This window comes from Perca fluviatilis, chromosome 13 (genome assembly GCF_010015445.1).
Source record: "Perca fluviatilis chromosome 13, GENO_Pfluv_1.0, whole genome shotgun sequence".
Lineage (NCBI taxonomy): Eukaryota > Metazoa > Chordata > Actinopteri > Perciformes > Percidae > Perca > Perca fluviatilis.
In genome coordinates this window covers 4,494,925-4,504,193 of record NC_053124.1, presented here as the reverse complement: position 1 = coordinate 4,504,193, position 9,269 = coordinate 4,494,925, and the positions used below count along the sequence as shown (strand labels likewise).

The 9,269-nt window shown below is 42.7% G+C and overlaps 1 long non-coding RNA gene across 1 annotated transcript; it reads right to left on the bottom strand.

The window, feature by feature from the left end:
* Window positions 1-6,810: 6,810 nt before the first annotated feature.
* On the bottom strand, window positions 6,811-7,334 carry LOC120572022. Its single transcript, XR_005641342.1, has 4 exons — window positions 7,270-7,334; window positions 7,104-7,179; window positions 6,927-7,014; window positions 6,811-6,823 (listed from the first exon to the last, which is right to left on the bottom strand). It is a non-coding gene; the product is annotated as an uncharacterized LOC120572022 (long non-coding RNA).
* Between the last annotated feature and the right edge of the window lie 1,935 nt (window positions 7,335-9,269).

Sequence of the window (9,269 nt, the reverse complement as noted above, 5' to 3'; positions counted from 1 at the left end):
TAGCGTTGCTCACAATGACACCTCGCCTCGGTGTATGCCTTATGTAGCATGTCTAACAATGTAAAAATTCCTCTCCATTCGGGTTTGACATTATTACACCTTTTTCTAGGAACGTATACAACCTGCTGTGGGGATATCAGAGCGGTTCTGAGTCTTAAAATATCGGGGGTTGTGGTTTTATAATCTATCAATAGATAGCCAAAGGTGTAACTAGTTGCGTCGTTAAAAGCCTCTAAAAAATATTTACTATTACCGGGGAACATTTGGCGTGCCAGTAAGCTTATCTGATGTTGATCTCTAGCATTTTTGAAAATAATCATATAGTTTGTATTCAAACTGATTGTACGACTAGCTTTACCTTGAATAAACAGATTCTGCACTAGATATATACAACTAAGACGTCTATGATGGACATACTGGGTGAAAACTTTTTGAACTTCCAAATTATCACTGGCTTGATTCATTAAATCGTCTATAATGAGCAAATTATTCTTAGTAGTAGGCAAGAGTGTTTCGTCGCAGAACGATTCCGGGAGACCTTGTACAAAGTTTATATTCACAGTTTTAAGCAATTGATCGTATATTGGTTGCCAGCATGAATAGATGTATACAATGTTATCGATTTTTTGTGAAATAACGCACGACATGTTTTCAATAATGTCTTTGACAAAGTATGTTTTTCCACAATTAGAGGGACCACTGATAACAAGGCTGAAAGGGTGTTGAAGCCTACCATCAAATCCTGAAACATCCCTAGTAGCCATAAGGTACGGTTGTATAGTCTTGAGCACGACGCCGTTTGTTGTAAAATCCACCTGTACTTTCCTGGTGAGTGTGTCGTTTTTGAGATGGAACTGTTTTTTGTCGCGTGTTATTGTGAAGGCCGTTGTGGTCAGATGGTTAGGAGGCTGCTGCTGCTTGGTCACAAAGGATTGAACAAGACCAATTAACGATTCATGTGTAACCACTTTGGCATTTGTGGCATTGAGGGTTACACCCTTGCATTTAACCTGTGTATTTCCTTGAGCGGTCCTATAAGCATAGCATTTAGGACCCCCGGAAACAAACTCAGTTATATAATCTTCGGTAGGAGCCCCACAGACTTGGGCGCTATTTAGTTCATCCGTTAAATCGCCAAGGTAAGGACCTAGAGGTGGGATCCACTCGCCATCTCTGCTTGTGAACAGAATGCTGTCAGTGTCAACATATAAAATACGTTCCTGCAGTTTATCCAACAAATCATATAGCTCCATGCGAGCATAGGCTGTGGTCATGGCCCCTATAAAAACATTCACATCTTTTACTCTGGATGCGACCCCCTGCTGTGTATCGCCATTGGACAATCGCTACTTCTGGTGAGATGAATGAGAACTGGCGAACATCAAAAAGTGTCGCTGAACATGAGCTGTGTGAAGCCGGATGGTTCGGTTATGAGCTCAGCAGTAGTCATGTTAAGCACGCATGGCAAATTTGCCCCAAAGACTATTCAGAAGCAATTTATTTGTATGCCTGACAGCTTTGTTAAAACATATCTTGGTCGGATCAAGACGAATGCCTTCGGTGCATAATAGTCATCTATGTACTTTGTTTTTCGTCTTCCGTTTTGATATGCCCAGGGTATCCTGAAGCTTCTTGCTTACGTTTAAGAAATGTTTTAACATAGGCTTTAAAAAGCTGATCAGTTTTTCTTCTGGGAAATGCCAAACTTCAGCAATGGAAACAATCTTATACCCTTTCTCTATGGCTTTCTGTAATTCAAACGTCACCCAAACGCCAGACAACAACCTCTCTTGGATCGCTATGTGTGCATGGTGTTGTTTGATTCATCTGAACGGACACGCCGCACATAGGGGAACATCAGTTACCGTTACAGTGGTAGGGGCAACACAGGGTGATACAGGCCTCTAGCGGTGCTACTGTACATTTCACAATGCCAAAGTATTTGTTTATGTCATCAAAATCCTTGTGTATTATTTGGGGTGTCCTATTGGATAATCTCTTTTAGACTGAACAGTTGGGTACAAACTTGTGAAATCATAGTATCTGATCTTTTCATCATTTTCTACCTTGTGGTACCGTGTTTCATTGTGATGGCGGCCTCCAAAGAGGGATTCTTCGTGGATTGAGACGCCCTGGCTTTTCATATGTTAACATGAACTCCTTAACGCTCTGGGTCATTGTCCACAGACTGTCTCCAATCACATTCCCACATCACCACAACTTTCAGCTGATGCTTATTTTTAGAGCAGTCACTCTGTTATGGAACTCCGATAGCAGTTCACCCTGTGTTTTTTTTTTTTTTTTGGTGAGAGGATTGATTTCACCTGACGATAGCACTTATCACAGCCGTGAAAGAAGCAGCCATTAAATTCATAACACGGTGTGTGTCTTCACAATAGCCATCTACAAAGAACTGACCAAATGACTTTTCGCCTCTGTTCAGAGCGGCTGTATGTCAAGGCCCTCTCTGTCTGCAACATACTCAAGCCACTGTATTGAAACATCAGAACATGTCTTGTTTTGCCTAAGGTAGGCCCCTTCGTATGTCAGAGCAACAGAATCTTTGGGGAGGAACAACGTTTTAAATACACCCATACATGAGGAGGCCAATGTAGCGTATGCAAACGGGTCTAGGCCTGTGCACTCGTGGAAGGCCTCTCTGTATATTTTGCATGCTTTAATCAAAACCGTTACATCGTTAACACAATAGCTGAGCAGCTCTTTTCGAAAGTCAAAAGGTGTGTCGCGGACCGTAACGTACCACTCCATGAACGTTTTCTTAGAGGCGTCACTCATAGCATCATAACCATATAGAGCTGGTGCAGGATACGGACCAATATAATTCTCATTCTCTCGCTTGTTAAATTCGTGTGGGAAGAAGCCTTTGAGAAGATCGGAGAACCCCATGGCTGCCGGTGTTTTAGATAGAGCCATAGGGATAAAACTGAACGAATCGATCCAACGCTGATTGAAAGTAGAATCGATCATCAGAAGCACCCTAGAACCGCGCATAGTAATAGTTGGACAAAGTTTCTGACTCACCAGATACTCTAAAACTATATAACTGTCAAAACCTGATGCATTGTGTGCTATAAAAGTATAGCCTCTGTATTTCTCCTGTCTGTAGTTCTTATGAATGATGCGACACAGTTTGTTGTTTCGTAGCAGTTTTTTGACCGGCCCATATGCATAACGATACAAAATTAGCTTCATGGCGTCCACATTGATAACGGTTTCGAAATCGTAAAAGATATACTTATCACTACTTTCTTTGCGTTCGACGGGTTGTATATAGCAAGAGTGCGTAGTAGCCCCTAAAGGCTCTCTACAATGTAGGCATTTAGGTTTTTTACAGCTGTGTGGATTTTTCGACACACGATATGTTGCGTGACAGGACTCGCAATATTTGATTTTATTGCAGGGTATAAGCCCGTGTTTCACGTCGGGTTTTTTATGGTTTTCAAAACACTGTTGCGATTTGCATATGCGTCCACAGCCTGTGCATTTAATGGTCTTGTCAGGTATACAAGCAGTGTAACACACATTACAAAGCCAACTACAAAGGTGCCCCAGAGGGTTCTGGTAGGTCTTGTAACACCCATCGCAAACGTACGACGCCCCAAAAAAAGCCGTTTTATTTACGATGAGATAATAATGTTCGTCATGCAAATACAACCATGCTGTTTTCACATCTGGTTGGTCGTGCGTTTTGAAGATCGTGGGTTTTTTACATCCGGCTACATGATGGAATATCACAATTTTCATTTTCAAATGTTTCTGAAATCTGTCAACATCAGAGAACGAAACCTTATGTGTGTAGTCAAAACCCAAATCACTATGCAGATGCTTGGCATAATTCATCTTCTCATCATGCGACCATCTGCTATTTACATAATGTGCCAGGCAGAGAGAAAAGCAGAGATTGTCGTTACCAGCGTTTTTCTTGGGGTTATACAAAGCATTACCTTTTTCTGACAATATTTGATCGTAACCAATGCTTCCTAGTTTTCGACGTCTCCCGACACCCCTCTGTGTTATAGCCATCGCTTGAGTTCAACATTGTTTGGATAGGGACATCTACGGCTGGCCCCCTTAACTCAACATTTAAAACGCTGTCCTGTGTTGCATTGCCCAAAGCCCTCGCTATTAAATCTGTTAAGGTGCTATACACCCTTTCAGGAACACTACCGATATCAGTCAAATCAATATTTCGCGCGACGACATCTTGACGAAAATTCAGCAGCATTAAAAAGGGGTATCTGTCTGGATGCTATTTCGGATGTTACCTTAGAAACGCGGCCGGCCACACTGCACACCACCCTGAGGATTTTCTGTGGGTGATGGAGGGGTACTATAAGCGCTTGTGGACGGTTGGGGACCGGTCTGCTCATCTGTACAGGATCGTTTTGACGGCTGAACACTCGGAAAACATGCAGGTCTCTTATTACTCTGATCTATGTCTGGGGGGTCTGTATTTGATGATTGTGTAGCGTCTGTATTGACGGTGTATTGCTGGAATACACGTCTGAAGGACCATTATGTGACAACTGTTCGGGACGGGACTATCTAATTCTTGTGTTTTCTCACTGTTGCTTTCACTAGCGCTAGCACTAGGCATAGATTGGGCCCAGGCTTCGAATATTTTGGCATGTATAGCACACAAACGTCAAAATCCTGAGGATTGCTTACTGCTCTTGTGTAATCGTCCTCGCATGGGCCATTCTAGTTCCTCGTCACTACTATCGTCCACACACACCTAAGGGTTCAGATTTTTTTTTTTTGGGTGCGTCGGCGGTGGCATTTTTTTTAATTTTTTTTTAAATTTTTTTTTTTATATTGTACACAAACTATAGCCTGTTTTTTTTACTGGGTGGTGCATATTCATAGTCTTTTTAAGGCATACCTATCATAGGTACAATCAGCGTGATTGAGAGAGCTGACCTGATTGGCCAGCGTGGTGCCAAAACCTGTGACCAAATCAACCAAATGCGCGTGTTAGCTCTGACCTGGCTGGCCAGCGTTGTTCCAAAGTCTGTGACCAAACCAGTCAATTGTGTGTTAGCTGTTTGCAAGACATCTAATTTATTCATAAGAGCATCGTTTTGTTTTCGTAATTCGGCTAATTCTGATTGTATTTGTTTATAATTGCCATCTGACGCAGGTTGTTGAGGTGTAGTGTTGACACAATACTCAAAAAGCTCTTCACCCTGAAGCAATGTCACCTGCTCAGGACCTCCTAGTGCCCCACAGTGTTCAAACTGGTTGTAAGTATTATAATTAGGCACTGCTTGCTTATCAAGGAATGGAACGTTAACCTCTAATACATTTACAGGATTGGTTACTGATGTATTACCCCTGTTACACTTTTTATCTGACACCGTTATGACAGAGGTGTGTGGTATACAGCTGACATAGTCGGATCCTTCCTCTGTGCTATAGATACAGTTAAAGAGGTATGCACCTACATTATATTCAGGGAACACCTGCAAAGATGCCTGACTTCGATTGATGGGCTGTAAACGCGTGTCTCTGCTATTTTCGGCGTCTTCAGACCCTTCTGCTGTAGCTAGCCGATTTGATTGAGGGGTGTAGGAGCTGTCGCTGTTAGTCCTGTGTCTTCAGACCCTTCTCCCGGTTCTACGGCATGGATTGTCTAGAGGTATAACAACATATTTTTCTGGTTAAATAAAGACACGCGACAAGACACACACACACACACACAACGACACACACACACACACAACACACACACACACAACACACAAACACACACCTCATCAGATGTCTTTTGTAAAGGGGTGTCCTTTTGTCCCCTCTCAATGGAGTCACTCGTGGGTGGTAGGGCTTTGGTGTACTATGTGTGAAATCACACTTAGATGACAACAAATGCAAGGACTCTAAGTCTTCGGTTACGGGCGTTACTTGCTAAAACAAAAGAAATGTCCTTTTTAACAATATATACATTTTATTTAAAAAGCTTTTATAACACTATGTAAATATATTCTGTTAGATACAAAGGTTTTCTCACCTCTGCAGCTGTGTTAGGATCATAAGATACAGAGGCCGTGTAAGAAGAGTCTGGAACAAAGGAAGGGCGGCGTCTTTGGGTGGGAAACCGTCCGGTATATGGCTTCTCAGGATGAAATAAGCATTAGATTAGAAAAAAATCTCTTTTTTTTTTTTTTTTTTTTTTAAATACAACACTCTATTTTCATGTTTTTCTTTTCAATTCACCTCAATAGATCTCTTCTTAGATCCCTTTCTAGGCTTGTGTAGACATCCGTTTCTGCTCCATGGGGTGGCTGTGTGAAATCGTCCTCAGGCGTCAAATACAATGAAACTAAGTCTTCCGTAGCCTTTAGTTGCTAAAACAAAGGAAAGGTCTTTTTAACAACATATACATTTTATTTAAAAAGCTTTTTATAACACATGTAAATATATTCTGCTAGATACAAAAGGGTTTCTCACCTCTGCAACTGTGTTAGGATCATAAGATACAGTGGCCGGGTAAGATGAGACCGGAACAAAGGAATGGTTGGCGTCTTTTGGCGGCGAAGCCTTTCTGGTATGGCTCAGGCTGTAATAAGCATTAGATTAGATGCATTAGATTATTTTTTTATACAACACAGCATTTTACCGTTTTTCTTTTCAACTCACCTCAATAAATTGCTTCTTAGGCTTACGCATGGTGAACGTTTTTAGGGGTAGCAGCTTTCACAGAGAGTTTAGAGAAGCACACGGCCTTTTATCATGGTTGATTTCAGCCGTATGTGCTATCGAGTAGCCATCACCATACGGATCCTTTTTGTTAGGAACGGATTGTCTAGACACAGAATATATATATATTTAGAGGACTAGAAACACGGTGATAAATTAAATAGTAATAAATATTACAGCCTGAAAAAGATAAATAGCCCCATAAATACCTGTTTCCAACGTTCTTATTCCTTATTAGAAGGACCTTTTGTTTTATGTTCTGGTGTGTTGGGGTCTGTAGGATCGGGCTACACAGCTCTTTTTTAAAAACAAAAACAAAAAATTAATGAAAACACAGTACTAAATCAATTAATGCTGTAGTGTATAATATATTTATAGGTTTTTACCTTGTGGTATAAGTGTTTCATCAACTAACACAGCCACATTGTCCTAGCTCTTTGTAAAATCACCTAATGACGCAAACTGCATTATACAACAAAAAAAACTTTTTAAGTCACAAATGACTGAATGAATTAAACACCTTACAATAAGCTTTTTTTAAAATTTACTCACCAAACGCAGCCATTTCTGTAGAAACGAATCCTCTTTTCTTCAGAGGTCTTTGTTGAGGCAGCTGAGAAAACGAGGGAAAATTTTAGCTAGCACCTTAGCTAAAAACTGCAGGTAAAAAGTGAGCAGTCAGCCTTGAAAAACAAGGGGTTTTAAACACCACAAACCACCCCCTTTTATGACGATTTAACACCCACAACAATAGACCCCACATTTACAAGCTAACCACTGGTCTAACACGTGTTTTTTTACTATCGTCATATGGTACAAACCACGCCGCGATACGAACACACCGGTCAAAGTTTTAGCTAATTCATGAATGACTGAATGAATTAAATATCTTTGAACATCCTTAAACACAAGAGGTGCTTTTAAATTTACTTACCACTAGTAGGTATTGCTGAAAAAACGAAACACCTGCGTTGCTTTCACCAAGAAGAATTAAAAAGTGAAACTCCAGAGGGTTTTTTTTTTTGATGAGGAAAAACGTGGTAGCTATCTAGCTAGCTACCAGACTAGCTAGAAAAAAGCATCTAAAAAAGAGACAGCTAGCATGAAACAAAAGGCTAAACAGTGCACTGCTGAAAAAAGGATCCTCTTTTTTTTTTTTCTCACAAAAAAAAGAACAACTCACTGGTATTGATTGTGGAAAAACGTGGTAGTAAGCTAGCTAGCTAGCAGAAAAGCTAAAAGGTGCAGACCCCCGCGGTAGTACGCGAGAGTGACCTCATTCGAGCGGGTGTGAGAGGCCAGCTCAGCTCAAGGCCACAAGACCCTTTGCTGCGGGAGGCGTACGACCGCGATACCGACGTCATCACATCCGCTAGATGCACTAACATATTCGGCCACTAGATGGCGCTCGCGGGGTGCCGACGTTCGACCGCGACGTCATCACATCCGCTAGATGCGTGCGCAGCTTCGACGATTAGATGCACTAACATATTCGTCCACTAGATGGCGATCGCGAGTAACGACGTGCGGCCGCGACGTCATCACGCACGCTCATATCATCAGTTGGCATGGCAGGTTTGCGTGTGCGTGTGATGACGTCACACATGCACGCGCAAAACCGCCATCTCTATACTACTCATGCCATCTGATTTGGGATTGTAGGGCATTGCCCGCATCTTTTTGATTCCCAAAAGTTGACATATTCGTTGCACAATCTCGGCCTCAAACTGTCGACCTTGGTCACTGTGGATGACCTCAGGAATGCCATGCACCAGCACATAATCCTCAAACAAACACTGGGCCACAGATTGTGCTGTCTGATCTGGGAGGGCATACAGGTTCACAAACTTCGTAAAGTAGTCCTCCACTACTAAAACATACTTGTTGCCCTTGGAAGTCACTGGTAGTTCAAGAATGTCAGTTGCCACTATTTGGAATGGCCGAGTCGACTGGAGACCCCCCATTGGTGCTCGGTGCTTAGGCACAGGCGCCCTGCGAGTCTGGCATGGAACGCACTGCTCACACCACTGTCGAATGTCTTTCAGCATTGAAGGCCAGTAACAGGTACGCCTCGCCCGCTCCCACACACGTTCCACAGAGAAATGTGCTGCCGCAGGACCCCCATGAAGATGTTGCAGCACCTCAGAGATGACTGGGGGAGGCACAACCACTTGACACTGAGAATCCCTTGTGAGGGACGAAGTCACAGTTCGGCAGAGCAGTCCATTCACAACTGAGAGGCGAGGATATAATTTCCGGAGCCATCGAGAGCTGCCTCTTAGGTGCCCCCGAGGCGGTCGAGCCCTCCCCAGAGTAATCCAGTCCAACACTGTCCCAATATCTGTGTCGGCCTGCTGCAGTTCTCTCATGCCCATCCCATAATGTGACAGAGCATGCATAACAGACAGGTCATCTGCGTCACCATCCCTTCCCACAGGCTGCTCCTCTGTGAGAAGATCAGATGGAACCAGGACAGTTGAGGACATGGGGTCCTTGTCCGGCACACTTAGCTCTTTGTCCGAGCCTATGGCATTCACCTGACTGGCAGCTGC